The sequence below is a fragment of the Vicugna pacos genome, unplaced genomic scaffold, assembly GCF_048564905.1.
Source record: "Vicugna pacos unplaced genomic scaffold, VicPac4 scaffold_20, whole genome shotgun sequence".
NCBI classification, from domain to species: domain Eukaryota; kingdom Metazoa; phylum Chordata; class Mammalia; order Artiodactyla; family Camelidae; genus Vicugna; species Vicugna pacos.
Window position 1 is genome coordinate 83,211,947 of NW_027328741.1, and position 17,561 is coordinate 83,229,507.

The 17,561-nt window shown below is 44.9% G+C and overlaps 1 long non-coding RNA gene across 1 annotated transcript; it reads left to right on the plus strand.

Annotated features, from left to right (window-relative positions):
* The first annotated feature begins 1,334 nt into the window (after positions 1 to 1,334).
* On the plus strand, positions 1,335 to 6,486 carry LOC140693965 (uncharacterized). The gene is made up of 4 exons (XR_012069688.1): positions 1,335 to 1,576; positions 4,779 to 4,851; positions 5,951 to 6,021; positions 6,237 to 6,486. It is a non-coding gene; the product is annotated as an uncharacterized lncRNA (long non-coding RNA).
* The last annotated feature ends 11,075 nt before the right edge of the window (positions 6,487 to 17,561 follow it).

Here is a 17,561-nt window from a genome sequence, read left to right on the forward strand (position 1 = left end):
TAACTATTTGAAACATGAAAAAAACCCCAACCTTGGATACACTTGTGCATGTGGTGCCGTTTACTCCCAATGACACCTACTGGCCAATGTTGGCATTTCAAGGGGCTATCATCTCTCTCTAGGAAAATACAAGAGGAAACAAACCAAATATATACATTTAGGTTTGAATCCAAAAGCACCTAGAGGCATTATAGCTAGGAGAACCCTGCTGCAGTTATGCTAGTCTATGGAGAACAAGGTGTTCTTCTATCAGTGATGAGAACAGTTAATCTTCCGATCATGTTGGGTAAAGCCATTTAACGCAACCAAGTCTGCACCCCCATGATATAGTGCCCCCGGGGGCTTGAGTGAAGTGAAAGACGATCCACATAAGCTGTGTCTTTAATGTCATTGGCGACTTTTACAGTACAGTTCACTTTCTGACTTGTGCTATTTACCTATACTGTCTTGAAAAACTGAGGCCTAATACCGATTCAAGTTCAGTCAAAGATTCCCCTCACTTACCACACTCCCTTCACCCCAGGGAAGACATAAACACAACATTTGCTAAATCTAGCGGAAGGCCATCGTATCTAGGTGTGAGCTAAATATTCAATTCCTGTCGATTTCAGCCGAGACTATTTGAACTTTAAGGAGTTCACTGTTGTTCACAGAGTGTGAAGCTGGAGGAACTCTGATTCTAGGAGCGGCTTCCTCTTCTCGTTATGGCTTCATTGCCGCTCAGGTACTGATCCTTCAAAATGGATGCGTGAGTGGAGGGGAGGGAAGGGCAAGTGTTGCTAGCTAGGCCCTAACCTGGGAAAAGGCTTACCTGGGCTTGGTGAATTCTGGTCTGAATGGCTTGGGAATTCCCCTTGGTACATGTGGATTCTCACGACCTCTTACAAGAACAGAAGCCTTTTGATCATCTCTGCCATCTCTGCTCTTGCAGACGTCAGGGACCTTGGACCCGTTCTTGGAGAAGAGAATTGAGGAACTTCCTCAAGTTCACGTTGGCACTCCATATGTTTCTGCCAATATCAGCGAGGTTCAATGTGTCTCATGAAGGTCTTTTGAGCCTGGTATCCTCTATATCTGTCTCCACGCCAGTATTTTCCATTGTAGCAGAACATTTCTCTTCCATTTGTTCGCATTTCTCCTCAATCCGTGCAGCCAACTTTTCGGCAAGCTTATCTTCGTGTCTCCTCTAAGTCGACTTCACCAGGACTGGGCAAGTCTGAAAGTACCTCGGAGCCTCACCAGTAAGCTGATGACAGGCAGATCTTCCACTGTCTGCCCTTTCAGGTTCTGGAAACTGACCTGTGAACTCAGGTCTTTGGGCAGCAGAAGTATCTCGAACTTACACAGCTTCCCGGACCAAACACCTAAGCCAAGCTCCACAGAGGGACGCAGTCCCTCCATCACACTGATCCACCCACAGAACTCTGCCCGGTTACCTAGGATCCAATAGCCACAACAAGCCTCGTGATGCACACAATCATTCCACCTGGAATCCAACCGGTAACTGCCATCCCCAATGGCTGCTGCATCTTGTCAGTATTGGGAGAAGGGTTTCATCCGACGAGAGGTTCCTAAGGTAAATGTGATTCTACCCACTAGAGTCCAATGGGAATTTCTTCTTTCCTCTTTACTTTTGTTCAGATCTGTATGCACAGTACCAATGGAGGGAAGTGTGTCCCTTTTCAGTTGATGGTTTCACACGTCTTTAAACTTTCTAAGAGTTCACAGTACACAGAGACCCACTAAAGGAGACTTATGTTCCTATAATATCCGTGCATCCAGAATACATATGCGTCGCCTGATTTCTGCTGAAACACCTGCACTCTCAGGACATGGATCCATTTGTTTCATGGGGGCTGAAATTCCAAGAAATGTAACCAACCCCAATGTGCACTTTACTGTCTGTCTCTTTTGCTCTTAGAACACTTTGGCAGAGCTATTTGCATTTGTTATAGGCTTCTTACATTTCTTCACTACTTATCGTAGAATATGGCATTCCTTCATCCTGTTGGAAGACATACAAGACTACATCACGGACTAGGAATCCATTGGATTCCAAATCGGCAGTAGGGATGTGTCACGATATGCTCTTATGAATCAAAATTTACGAATATGAATGCACGCCTCTGATTTCCGAATACAAGTGTGCTGAGTACATTCAAGCCGCGATACTGGGTCGATGTGTGCTGAATGATCCTTGACATCACCTTGAGTATTTTCTTTTGAATAATCATGTTTCCCTTTGTAAATGTCAGCCAACCGTACCATTTTGGTGCTTGGTTGCTGGTTTGATTCTTTGCTGGTCTGCTTCCCGCTTGTTTTGCAAACACGTCAGGCTATGCATCTCACCTTTCGCTTCAAACAGAGAGTCAAATAAGCTGATTCACTTAAGAGAGTGCTTCCAATCACCTATGAATTCCTGCTTCCCTCTCCCATCTTTAGGGTTTTGATGTCCACCTTGCTTCTTCTTGTTTCTTCTTTGCCACTCATGCTGTTCTTGCATTTCCAATAATGGTTTCTTCTTTCCATTTCATCTTGCTGCTTTTCTATTCAGGGTAGATTTCTCAACCATTCTTGTAGGATAAGTTTTGAACTGCTGAATTCTTTTACGATTTGCCAGTCTGTGGAATTCTCTAGCTCTGCCGTTATTAGAAATGGCGGTCATGTGGCATAGGCTACCCTAGATGGCAGCATTTGGCCATTCAGGATATGGTCTGTGTCCTGGCACTCCTCCCTGTCCTGCAATATTGCTGATGAGATATCAGCTGAAACCCCTCTGGAGGATCCCTTGTGACTAAGTTGTTTCCTCCAGGTGCATTTTAAATTACTGGGATATTCGTGAACTTTATAGATTTGAATCATATAGCCTCTGGTAAGTCCATTGGGATTCCTGCTCTTTGGATGCTCTGTACTTCGTGAATTCGCATAGATGATTCTTTCCTGGCTTTCAGCATGTTTCAGTCTAATTTTTCCAATGATAAATTTTCAGACATTTTTTGTTCCTTTTTCTATTGCTTTTCCATCAGTGACTCTTAGGAATTCAAGTCTTTCATGCCTTGTCTTAACCCAGGGATCAACAGCAATTTTTACATTGGTTTGCAGTTGCTATCCTATGTCTGCTTCTGACCAAGGTTTTTCTGTTCCCCTGTCTTCACTGTCATTCACGCGTCCCTCTGCATTATCTAGTCTGCTTACGACTGAATTTTAGCCCTGATAATATCACATCCATTGAGTTTCCTGATATGTTTTGGCTCGTCTTTAGACTTTCTCTTCCCCTTTTCTGGTATTCTGCCTTTTGTGATTCTGAGGCACTGTGGTTTTTCAGTGTTTTCCTGACCTCCATTTTCCACACTTGGTCTGGATAGCGTTTGGCAGTCTAGTTGTTTGAAAGCTTATCTTTTGGGCCTTCAAAACCTTTGGAACTGAAAATGGTCCTTCCTTTTTCTTTTACTGTACTTCTTCATCTCTAGTGGTCAGGTAATATCAGGTATCTAATGTAGATTTCAAGATCTTTGTTAAGTGAAACTTTAGACTCATGGCTCTACGCAATTCCATGGGATTTCTGTGAGGACAATTTCTCCTAGACATTGATGCCATATCCTGTTCCTGTGTGTGTTGTCTGGTATATCTCCAATTGCTGGTGTTGCATTAGTTGAGATGAACAACAAATACTATTTCGATTATCATAAGTTAAATTTGATTATGCTTATCTCACAATTCTGAAAGTGCGCAGGACACATCCTCTTGTTGAAATGAAGCTTCTAAAGTTTCTCAGCTCTGCATTCTGCTCTATGTCATTTTGGAGTGTTTCCAAAACAACAATGATTGTGCACATGTGCTTTGTAGTGCCACGGGAATGTCCCAATGAAAGCAGTTTTCCCAGAGCTTCTCTGTCTACTGAAACACCAGTGGAAACACATCCATGGATGTCACACATCAGGGCCTGCTGGAATGATCCCGCAGACATTCCTTGGTGTCCTCGGTGCCGTGCCGTGCCGGTGCCATCCAAAATGTAGCATACGCTTTTGGGAGATAGTGCTGAAGGAAATGCTTCCTCTTCTCATGCTGTGTTCTTGGACCACTCTTCCTTCTCCTCTCATCTTTGTGGCACGGGTGCACGAAGGCAACCACAGAGCTGTTGTGCATCCTGTGCCTCACACCAATCCATAATCCCAGCCCAGGTTATGAATGTAGCAGATCCTAAGGTTTTTTATTCTGATTTCAAACCCAAGGCCCACTGGAACCCTCAGACCAGATGCACGATATCTCTGACTCAGCCCCACACGTGCTCTATTGGTAAAATGCCCAATTTGTCCCTGGTCCTGCAGATGCACTTGGTGTGGCCATGGGACATATCGGTAATCTCAACTGCCCGGCCAGTGTGGTTGCTTTATCATTGGTACACAGTTTGGTTTTCTCTCTTGATTTGACCCACCACATCCCAAAACGCACTCCAGATCCCTGAGACACAGTGTGTGCCATCATCCGTAGCCCTATCACTCACTCTCCGTTGCCTCTGCTACCTCAAATTTGACAGCTCAGATCTTTTTCTCAGAATCAACTGTGGGATTATTTTGAGCTGATTTCTTTGAGTTCTGTCAGCCACGCATCTGCTGTGCAATCTTGTAAATCTCAGCACATCACCTTCAATCCCATGTCTCCTGTCCGCTTGAGTGTGTGCGTCCAAGTTAAACAGAGATTCACCCTTGTTGGTCCATCACCAGTGGTCAGAACCTGCACTGGTTTCCATTCCCTGCTTTGCCATCTCCTGCTTCCAGGTGACCTGAGGCCTCATCCTGTCTTTCGAAGTAACAGAACTCTCTTCGGCAAGTGTCCTGTGCCAAAGGCTGGGTGAGTGGAGTTTTACATTTCTCTGTACAAGGGAGCGCGTGAGTGCAGGTTGCACTTCTTCTCTGCCAACTGGGCATCGATGAATCAACACTATCCAGATACATTTCACAGAAAAGTGATATTTGCTTAGCTCTTTGTTTCTATACAGCCGTGGTGGGAGGGGTTGTCCAAAGAAATCTGTTTTGACATTGTGTTGATATCTAATTTGCAGACTTTAAGAATTTTAACAGAATTCATTTACATGTTTTGGGGGTTATACGAAAATGAAGTTATTTTTTGAAACACACTCAATCGACCTAGAAGCCAGACTTGTCAATTTTGGTAACATTTTGTCAGCTCTACGGAAAACCTAGACAGATAGAATGCAAACTAGCAGTCCAAACTGTTAAAGGGGTCATGTCAGCTCTTTACGGTTGAAGCCTCCGAGACCAACAGGAACCATGAAATAACTATTGGAAACATGAAATAACCCCCAACCTTGGATACACTTGGGCATGTGGTGCCCTTTAGTCCTATTTGTCACCTACTGGCCAATGTTGGCATTTCAAGGGGTAACATCCCTCTCTAGGATAATACAAGAGGAAACAAACCAAATATATACATTTAGGTTTGAATCCAAAAGCACCTAGAGGCATTATAGCTAGGAGAACCCTGCTGCAGTTATGCTTGTCTATGGAGAACCAGGTGTTCTTCTATCAGTGATGAGAACAGTTAATCTTCCGATCATGTTGGGTAAAGCCATTTAACGCAACCAAGTCTGCACCCACATGATATAGTGCCCCCGGGGGCTTGACTCAAGTGAAAGACGATCCACATAAGCTGTGTCTTTAATGTCATTGGCGACTTTTACAGTACTGTTCACTTACTGACTTGTACTATTTACCTATACTGTCTTGAAAAACTGAGGCCTAATACAGATTCAAGTTCAGTCAAAGATTCCCCTCACTTACCACACTCCCTTCACCCCAGGGAAGACATAAACACAACATTTGCTGAATCTAGCGGAAGGCCATCGTTTCTAGGTGTGAGCTAAGTATTCAATTCCTATCTATTTCAGCCGAGACTATTTGACCTTTAAGTAGTTCACTGTTGTTCACAGAGTGTGAAGCTGGAGGAACTCTGATTCTAGGAGGGACTTGCACTTCTCCTAATGGCTTCATTGCCGCTCAGGTACTGAACCTTCAAAATGGATGCGTGAGTGGCGGGGAGGGAAGGTCAAGTGCTTGCTAGCTAGGCCCAAACCTGGGAAAAGGCTTACCTGGGCTTGGTGAATTTTGGTCTGAATGGCTAGGGAAGGCCCCTTGGGACGTGTGGATTCTCACGACCTCTTCCAAGAACAGGAGCGTTTTGATCATCTCTGCCATCTCTTCTCTTGCACACGTCAGGGACCTTGGACCCGTTCTTGGAGCAGAGAATTGAGGAACTTCGTCAAGTCCACGTTGGCACTCCGTATGTTTCTGCCAATATCAGCGAGGTTCAATATGTCTCCTGAATGTCTTATGAGCCTGGTATCCTCTACAGCTGTCTCCAGGCCAGTATTCTCCATTGTAGCAGAACATCTCTCATCCATGTGTTCGCATCTCTCCTCAATCCGTGCAGCCAGCTTTTCGGCCAGCTTCTCTTCGTGACTCCCCTAAAGTCGACTTCACCAGGACTGGGCAAGTCTGAAAGTACCTCGGAGCCTCACCAGTAAGCTGATGACAGGCAGATCTTCCACTGTCTGCCCTTTCAGGTTCTGGAAACTGACCTGTGAACTCAGGTCTTTGGGCAGCAGAAGTATCTCGAACTTACACAGCTTAAAGGACCAAACACTTAAGCCAAGCTCCACAGAGGCCTGCAGCCCCTCCATCACACTGATCCACCCACAGAACTCGGCCCGGTTTCCTAGGATCCAAAAGCCACAACAAGCCTCGTGGAACACACCAACATTCCACCTGGAATCCAACCGGTAACCGCCATCCCCAATGGCTGCTGCATCTTGTCAGTGTTGGGGGAGGGGCTGCATCCGACGAGAGGTTCCTAAAGTAAATGTGGTTCTGCCCACTAGCGTCCCATGGGCCTTTCTTCTTCCCTCTTTCCTTTTGTTCAGATCTGTATGCACAGTACCAATGGAGAGAAGTGTGTCCCTTTTCAGTTGAAGGTTTCACACGTCTTTAAACTTTCTAAGAGTTCACAGTACACAGAGACCCAGTAAAGGAGACTTATGTTCCTATAATATCCGTACAACCGGAATACATATGCGTCGCATGATTTCTGCTGAAAAACCCACACTCTCAGGACATGGATCTATTTGTTTCATGGGGGCTGAATTTCCAAGAAATGAAACCAACCCCAATGTGCACTTTACTGTCTGTCTCTTTTGCTCTTAATACACTTTGGCAGAGCTACTTGCCTTTGTTATAGGCTTCTTACAATTCTTCTCTACGTAGCGTAGAATATGGCATTCCTTCATCCTGTTGGAAGACATACAAGACTACATCACGGACTAGGAATCCATTGGATTCCAAATCGGCATTTGGGTGAGGTCACGATATGCTCTTATGAATCTATATTTACGAATATGAATGCACGCCTCTGATTTCCGAATACAAGTGTGCTGAGTACATGCAAGCCGCAAAACTGGGTCGATGCGTGCTGAATGATCCTTGACATCACCTTGAGTATTTTCTTTTGAATAATCATGTTTCCCATGGTATATGTCAGCCAACCGTACCATTTTGGTGCATGTTTGTTGGTTTGATTCTTTGTTGGTCTGCTTCTCGCTTGTTTTGCAAACACGTCAGGACATGCATCTCTCCTTTCGCTTCAAACAGAGAGTCAAATAAGCTGATTCACTTAATAGAGTGCTTCCAATCACCTATGATTTCCTGCTTCCCTCTCCAATCTTTAAGGTTTTGATGTCCTCCTTGCCTTCTTCTTGTTTCTTCTTTGCCACTCATGCTCTTCTTGCATTTCCAATAATGGTTATCTTCTTTCCATTTCATCTTGCTGCTTTTCTATTCCGGGGAGTATTCTCAACCTTCCTTTTAGAAGAAGATTTGAACTGCTGAATTCTTTTATGATTTGCCGGTCTGTGGATTGCTCTAGCTCTACCGTTATTAGAAATGGTGGTCATGTGGCATAGGCTACCCTAGGTGGCAGCATTTGGCCATTCAGGATATGGTCTGTGTCCTGGCACTCCTCCCTGTCCTGAAATATTGCTGCCGAGTTATAAGCTGAAACCCCTCTGGAGGTTCCCTTGTGACTATGTTGATTCCTCCAGGTGCATTTTAAATCACTGTGATATTCGTAAACTTTGTTGATTGGAATCATACAGCTGCTTGTAGGTCTATTGGGATTCCACCTCCTTTGGATGCTGTGTAATTCCTGAATTCGCATAGATGTTTTTTTCTTGGCTATCAACAAGTTTCAGTCTGATATTTCTACAGATAAATTTTCAGACATATTTTATTTCTTTATCTCTTGCTTTTCCATCTGGGACTCTTATGAATTCTAGTCTTTCATGCCTTGTCTTAACCCAGGATACAAAAGCAATATTTTCATTGTTTTGCACTTGCTTTCCTATGTCCGAATCTGACCGAGGGATTTCTGTTCCCCTGTCTTCACAGTCATTCACGCATCCCTCTGCATTATCTAGCCTGCTAAGGACTGAATTTTAGCCCTGATATTATCACATCCACTGAGTTTTCTGATATTTTTTGGCTCGTCTTTAGACTTTCTCTTCCCCTTTTCTGGTATTCTGCCTTTTGTGATTCTGAGACCCTTTTGTTCTTCGGTGATTTCCTGACCTCCATTTTCAACACTTGGACTGCATAGTGTTTTGCAGTCTAGTTGTTTGAAAGCTTATCTTTTGGGCCTTCAATATCTTTGGAACTGGAAATGGTACTTCCTATTTTTTTACTGTAATTCTTCATCTCTACTGGTCAGGTAATATCAGGTATCTAATGTAGATTTTTAGGGCTATGTTAAGTGAAAATTTTAGACTCTTGTCTCTATGCAATTCCAAGGGATTTCTGTTAGGACAATTTCTCCTAGACATTGATGCCATATTCTGTTCCTGTGTGTGTTGTCTGGTATATCTCCAATTGCTGGTGTTGCATTTGTTGTGATGAACAACCCATACTATTTCGATTAGCATAACTTCATTTTGATTACGCTTATCTCACAATTCTGAAAGTGCGCAGGACACGGCCTTTTGTGGAAATGAGGATTCTAAAGGTTCTCAGCTCTGCATTCTGCTCTATGTCATTTTGGAGTGTTTCCAAAACAGCAAACTGAGAGTGTGCTTGTGCTTTGTAGTGACACGGGAATGTCCCAATGAAAGCAGTTCTTCCCAGAGCTTCTCTGTCTACTGAAACACCAGTGGAAGCACATCCATGGATGTCACAAATCAGGGCCTGCTGGAATGATCCCGCAGACCGACCTTGGTGTCCTCGCTGCCGTACAGTGCCGGTGCCATCCAAAATGTAGCATCTGATTTTGGGAGATAGTGCTGAAGGAAATGCTTCCTCTTCTCACGCTGTGGACTTGGACCACTCTACCTTGTCCTATCATCCTTGTGGCACGGGTGCACGAAGGCCACCACAGAGCTGTTGCGCATCCTGTGCCTCAAACCAAACCATAATCCCAGCCCAGGTTATGAATATAGCAGATCCTAAGGCTTTTCATTCTGATTTCAAACCCAAGGCCCCCTGGATCCCTCAGACCAGATGCACGATAGCTCTGATTCAGCCCCACACGTGCTCTATTGGAAAAATGCCCAATTGGTCCCTGGTCCTGCAATGCACTGAGTGTGGCCATGGGACATATCGGTAATCTCAACAGCGCGACCAGTGTGGTTGATTTATCATTGGTACACTGTTCGGTTTGCTCTCTTGATTAGACCCACCACATCCCACAACGCACTCCAGATCCCTGAGACTCAGCGTATGCCATCAATCGTAGCCCTATACCTCACTTACCGATGCTCCTGCTAACTGTAATTTGGCATCACGGATCTTGGTCTCAGAATCAACTGTGGGGATATTTTGCGCTGGTTTCTTTGAGTTCTGTCAGCCAAGCATCTGCTGTGCACTCTTGTAAATCTCAGCACATCACCTTCAATCTCATGTCTCCTGTCCGCTTGAGAGGGTGCGTCCAAGTTAAACAGGGTTTCACCCTTGTTGGTCAGACCCTGCACTGGTTTCCATTCCCTGCTTTGCCTTCTCCTGCTTCCAGGTGTCCTGAGGCCTCATCCTGTCTTTGGAAGTAACAGACCTCTCTTCGGCAAGTGTCCTGTGCCAAAGGCTGGGTGAGAGGTGTCTTACATTTCTCTGTACAAGGGAGTCCGTGAGTGCAGGTTGCACTTCTTCTCTGCCAACTGGGCATCGATGAATCAACACTATCCAGATACATTTCACAGAAATGTGATATTTGCTTAGCTCTTTGTTTCTATACAGCCGTGGTGGGAGGGGTTGTCCAAAGATACCTGTTTTGACATTGTGTTGATATCTCATTTGCAGACTTTAAGAATTTTAACAGAATTCATTTACATGTTTTGGGAGTTATACGAAAATGAAGTTATTTTTTGAAACACACTCAATCGACCTAGAAGCCAGACTTGTCAATTTTGGTAACATTTTGTCAGCTCTATGGAAAACCTAGACAGATAGAATGCAAACTAGCAGTCCAAACTGTTAAAGGGGTCATGTCAGCTCTTTACGGTTGAAGCCTCCGAGACCAACAGGAACCATGAAATAACTATTGGAAACATGAAATAACCCCCAACCTTGGATACACTTGGGCATGTGGTGCCCTTTAGTCCTATTTGTCACCTACTGGCCAATGTTGGCATTTCAAGGGGTAACATCCCTCTCTAGGAAAATACAAGAGGAAACAAACCAAATATATACATTTAGGTTTGAATCCAAAAGCCCCTAGAGTCATTATAGCTAGGAGAACCCTGCTGCAGTTATGCTTGTCTATGGAGAACCAGGTGTTCTTCTATCAGTGATGAGAACACTAATTCTTCCGATCATGTTGGGTAAAGCCATTTAACGCAACCAAGTCTGCACCCACATGATATAGTGCCCCCGGGTCTTGACTCAAGTGAAAGACGATCCACATAAGCTGTGTCTTTAATGTCATTGGCGACTTTTACAGTAGAGTTCACCTTCTGACTTTTACCATTTACCTATACTGTCTTGAAAAACTGAGGCCTAATACAGATTCAAGTTCAGTCAAAGATTCCCCTCACTTACCACACTCCCTTCACCCCAGGGAAGACATAAACACAACATTTGCTGAATCTAGCGGAAGGCCATCGTTTCTAGGTGTGAGCTAAGTATTCAATTCCTATCTATTTCAGCCGAGACTATTTGACCTTTAAGTAGTTCACTGTTGTTCACAGAGTGTGAATCTGGAGGAACTCTGATTCTAGGAGGGACTTGCCCGTCTCCTAATGGCTACATTGCCGCTCAGGTACTGAACCTTCAAAATGGATGCGTGAGTGGATGGGAGGGAAGGGCAAGTGATTGCTAGCTAGGCCCAAACCTGGGAAAAGGCTTACCTGGGCTTGGTGAATTTTGGTCAGAATGGCTTGGGAAGGCCCCTTGGGACGTGTGGATTCTCATGACCTCTTCCAAGAACAGGAGCGTTTTGATCATCTCTGCCATCTCTTCTCTTGCACACGTCAGGGACCTTGGACCCGTTCTTGGAGCAGAGAATTGAGGAACTTCCTCAAGTCCACGTTGGCACTCCGTATGTTTCTGCCAGTATCAGCGAGGTTCAATATGTCTCCTGAATGTCTTTTGAGCCTGGTATCCTCTACAGCTGTCTCCACGCCAGTATTCTCCATTGTAGCAGAACATCTCTCATCCATGTGTTCGCATCTCTCCTCAATCCGTGCAGCCAGCTTTTCGGCCAGCTTCTCTTCGTGACTCCCCTAAAGTCGACTTCACCAGGACTGGGCAAGTCTGAAAGTACCTCGGAGCCTCACCAGTAAGCTGATGACAGGCAGATCTTCCACTGTCTGCCCTTTCAGGTTCTGGAAACTGACCTGTGAACTCAGGTCTTTGGGCAGCAGAAGTATCTCGAACTTACACAGCTTCCCGGACCAAACACCTAAGCCAAGCTCCACAGAGGCCTGCAGCCCCTCCATCACACTGATCCACCCACAGAACTCGGCCCGGTTACCGAGGATCCAACAGCCACAACAAGCCTCGTGGAACACACCAACATTCCACCTGGAATCCAACCGGTAACCGCCATCCCCAATGGCTGCTGTATCTTCTCAGTGTTGGGGGAGGGGCTGCATCCGACGAGAGGTTCCTAAAGTAAATGTGGTTCTGCCCACTAGCGTCCCATGGGCCTTTCTTCTTCCCTCTTTCCTTTTGTTCAGATCTGTATGCACAGTACCAATGGAGAGAAGTGTGTCCCTTTTCAGTTGAAGGTTTCACACGTCTTTAAACTTTCTAAGAGTTCACAGTACACAGAGACCCAGTAAAGGAGACTTATGTTCCTATAATATCCGTACAACCGGAATACATATGCGTCGCATGATTTCTGCTGAAAAACCCACACTCTCAGGACATGGATCTATTTGTTTCATGGGGGCTGAATTTCCAAGAAATGAAACCAACCCCAATGTGCACTTTACTGTCTGTCTCTTTTGCTCTTAATACACTTTGGCAGAGCTACTTGCCTTTGTTATAGGCTTCTTACAATTCTTCTCTACGTAGCGTAGAATATGGCATTCCTTCATCCTGTTGGAAGACATACAAGACTACATCACGGACTAGGAATCCATTGGATTCCAAATCGGCATTTGGGTGAGGTCACGATATGCTCTTATGAATCTATATTTACGAATATGAATGCACGCCTCTGATTTCCGAATACAAGTGTGCTGAGTACATGCAAGCCGCAATACTGGGTCGATGCGTGCTGAATGATCCTTGACATCACCTTGAGTATTTTCTTTTGAATAATCATGTTTCCCATGGTATATGTCAGCCAACCGTACCATTTTGGTGCATGTTTGTTGGTTTGATTCTTTGTTGGTCTGCTTCTCACTTGTTTTGCAAACACGTCAGGACATGCATCTCACCTTTCGCTTCAAACAGAGAGTCAAATAAGCTGATTCACTTAAGATAGTGCTTCCAATCACCTATGATTTCCTGCTTCCCTCTCCAATCTTTAAGGTTTTGATGTCCTCCTTGCCGTCTTCTTGTTTCTTCTTTGCCACTCATGCTCTTCTTGCATTTCCAATAATGGTTATCTTCTTTCCATTTCATCTTGCTGCTTTTCTATTCCGGGGAGTATTCTCAACCTTCCTTTTAGAAGAAGTTTTGAACTGCTGAATTCTTTTATGATTTGCCGGTCTGTGGATTGCTCTAGATCTACCATTATTAGAAATGGTGGTCATGTGGCATAGGCTACACTAGGTGGCAGCATTTGGCCATTCAGGATATGGTCTGTGTCCTGGCACTCCTCCCTGTCCTGCAATATTGCTGCCGAGTTATAAGCTGAAACCCCTCTGGAGGTTCCCTTGTGACTATGTTGTTTCCTCCAGGTGCATTTTAAATCACTGTGATATTCGTGAACTTTGTTGATTGGAATCATACAGCTGCTTGTAGGTCTATTGGGATTCCACCTCCTTTGGATGCTGTGTAATTCCTGAATTCGCATAGATGATTTTGTCTTGGCTTTCAACAAGTTTCAGTCTGATATTTCTACAGATAAATTTTCAGACATATTTTATTTCTTTATCTCTTGCTTTTCCATCTGGGACTCTTATGAATTCTAGTCTTTCATGACTTGTCTTAACCCAGGATACAACAGCAATATTTTCATTGTTTTGCACTTGCTTTCCTATGTCCGAATCTGACCGAGGGATTTCTGTTCCCCTGTCTTCACAGTCATTCACGCGTCCCTCTGCATTATCTAGTCTGCTAAGGACTGAATTTTAGCCCTGATATTATCACATCCACTGAGTTTTCTGATATATTTTGGCTCGTCTTTAGACTTTCTCTTCCCCTTTTCTGGTATTCTGCCTTGTGTGATTCTGAGACCCTTTTGTTCTTCAGTGTTTTCCTGACCTCCATTTTCAACACTTGGACTGCATAGCGTTTTGCAGTCTAGTTGTTTGAAAGCTTATCTTTTGGGCCTTCAATATCTTTGGAACTGGAAATGGTACTTCCTATTTCTTTTACTGTACTTCTTCATATCTACTGGTCAGGTAATATCAGGTATATAATGTAGATTTTTAGGGCTATGTTAAGTGAAAATTTTAGACTCTTGTCTCTACGCAATTCCAAGGGATTTCTGTGAGGACAATTTCTCCTAGACATTGATGCCATATTCTGTTCCTGTGTGTGTTGTCTGGTATATCTCCAATTGCTGGTGTTGCATTTGTTGTGATGAACAACCCATACTATTTCGATTAGCATAACTTCATTTTGATTACGCTTATCTCACAATCCTGAAAGTGCACAGGACACGGCCTCTTGTGGAAATGAGGATTCTAAAGGTTCTCAGCTCTGCCTTCTGCTCTATGTCATTTTGGAGTGTTTCCAAAACAGCAAACTGAGAGTGCGCTTGTGCTTTGTAGTGCCACGGGAATGTCCCAATGAAAGCAGTTCTTCCAAGAGCTTCTCTGTCTACTGAAACACCAGTGGAAGCACATCCATGGATGTCACAAATCAGGGCCTGCTGGAATGATCCCGCAGACCGACCTTGGTGTCCTCGCTGCCGTACAGTGCCGGTGCCATCCAAAATGTAGCATCTGATTTTGGGAGATAGTGCTGAAGGAAATGCTTCCTCTTCTCACGCTGTGGACTTGGACCACTCTACCTTGTCCTATCATCCTTGTGGCACGGGTGCACGAATGCCACCACAGAGCTGTTGCGCATTCTGTGCCTCAAACCAAACCATAATCCCAGCCCAGGTTATGAATATAGCAGATCCTAAGGCTTTTCATTCTGATTTCAAACCCAAGGCCCCCTGGATCCCTCAGACCAGATGCACGATAGCTCTGATTCAGCCCCACACGTGCTCTATTGGAAAAATGCCCAATTGGTCCCTGGTCCTGCAATGCACTGGGTGTGGCCATGGGACATATCGGTAATCTCAACCGCGCGACCAGTGTGGTTGATTTATCATTGTACACTGTTCGGTTTGCTCTCTTGATTAGACCCACCACATCCCACAACGCACTCCAGATCCCTGAGACTCAGCGTATGCCATCAACCGTAGCCCTATCCCTCACTTACCGATGCTCCTGCTAACTGTAATTTGGCATCACGGATCTTGGTCTCAGAATCAACTGTGGGGATATTTTGCGCTGGTTTCTTTGAGTTCTGTCAGCCAAGCATCTGCTGTGCACTCTTGTAAATCTCAGCACATCACCTTCAATCTCATGTCTCCTGTCCGCTTGAGAGGGTGCGTCCAAGTTAAACAGGGTTTCACCCTTGTTGGTCAGACCCTGCACTGGTTTCCATTCCCTGCTTTGCCTTCTCCTGCTTCCAGGTGTCCTGAGGCCTCATCCTGTCTTTGGAAGTAACAGACCTCTCTTCGGCAAGTGTCCTGTGCCAAAGGCTGGGTGAGAGGTGTCTTACATTTCTCTGTACAAGGGAGTCCGTGAGTGCAGGTTGCACTTCTTCTCTGCCAACTGGGCATCGATGAATCAACACTATCCAGATACATTTCACAGAAATGTGATATTTGCTTAGCTCTTTGTTTCTATACAGCCGTGGTGGGAGGGGTTGTCCAAAGATACCTGTTTTGACATTGTGTTGATATCTCATTTGCAGACTTTAAGAATTTTAACAGAATTCATTTACATGTTTTGGGAGTTATACGAAAATGAAGTTATTTTTTGAAACACACTAAATCGACCTAGAAGCCAGACTTGTCAATTTTGGTAACATTTTGTCAGCTCTACGGAAAACCTAGACAGATAGAATGCAAACTAGCAGTCCAAACTGTTAAAGGGGTCATGTCAGCTCTTTACAGTTGAAGCCTCCGAGACCAACAGGAACCATGAAATAACTATTGGAAACATGAAATAACCCCCAACCTTGGATACACTTGGGCATGTGGTGCCCTTTAGTCCTATTTGTCACCTACTGGCCAATGTTGGCATTTCAAGGGGTAACATCCCTCTCTAGGAAAATACAAGAGGAAACAAACCAAATATATACATTTAGGTTTGAATCCAAAAGCCCCTAGGGTCATTATAGCTAGGAGAACCCTGCTGCAGTTATGCTTGTCTATGGAGAACCAGGTGTTCTTCTATCAGTGATGAGAACAGTTAATCTTCCGATCATGTTGGGTAAAGCCATTTAACGCAACCAAGTCTGCACCCACATGATATAGTGCCCCCGGGTCTTGACTCAAGTGAAAGACGATCCACATAAGCTGTGTCTTTAATGTCATTGGCGACTTTTACAGTAGAGTTCACCTTCTGACTTTTACCATTTACCTATACTGTCTTGAAAAACTGAGGCCTAATACAGATTCAAGTTCAGTCAAAGATTCCCCTCACTTACCACACTCCCTTCACCCCAGGGAAGACATAAACACAACATTTGCTGAATCTAGCGGAAGGCCATCGTTTCTAGGTGTGAGCTAAGTATTCAATTCCTATCTATTTCAGCCGAGACTATTTGACCTTTAAGTAGTTCACTGTTGTTCACAGAGTGTGAATCTGGAGGAACTCTGATTCTAAGAGGGACTTGCCCGTCTCCTAATGGCTACATTCCCGCTCAGGTACTGAACCTTCAAAATGGATGCGTGAGTGGATGGGAGGGAAGGGCAAGTGCTTGCTAGCTAGGCCCAAACCTGGGAAAAGGCTTACCTGGGCTTGGTGAATTTTGGTCAGAATGGCTTGGGAAGGCCCCTTGGGACGTGTGGATTCTCACGACCTCTTCCAAGAACAGGAGCGTTTTGATCATCTCTGCCATCTCTTCTCTTGCACACGTCAGGGACCTTGGACCCGTTCTTGGAGAAGAGAATTGAGGAACTTCCTCAAGTCCACGTTGGCACTCCGTATGTTTCTGCCAGTATCAGCGAGGTTCAATATGTCTCCTGAATGTCTTTTGAGCCTGGTATCCTCTACAGCTGTCTCCACGCCAGTATTCTCCATTGTAGCAGAACATCTCTCATCCATGTGTTCGCATCTCTCCTCAATCCGTGCAGCCAGCTTTTCGGCCAGCTTCTCTTCGTGACTCCCCTAAAGTCGACTTCACCAGGACTGGGCAAGTCTGAAAGTACCTCGGAGCCTCACCAGTAAGCTGATGACAGGCAGATCTTCCACTGTCTGCCCTTTCAGGTTCTGGAAACTGACCTGTGAACTCAGGTCTTTGGGCAGCAGAAGTATCTCGAACTTACACAGCTTCCCGGACCAAACACCTAAGCCAAGCTCCACAGAGGCCTGCAGCCCCTCCATCACACTGATCCACCCACAGAACTCGGCCCGGTTACCTAGGATCCAACAGCCACAACAAGCCTCGTGGAACACACCAACATTCCACCTGGAATCCAACCGGTAACTGCCATCCCCAATGGCTGCTGCATCTTGTCAGTGTTGGGGGAGGGGCTGCATCCGACGAGAGGTTCCTAAAGTAAATGTGGTTCTGCCCACTAGCGTCCCATGGGCCTTTCTTCTTCCCTCTTTCCTTTTGTTCAGATCTGTATGCACAGTACCAATGGAGAGAAGTGTGTCCCTTTTC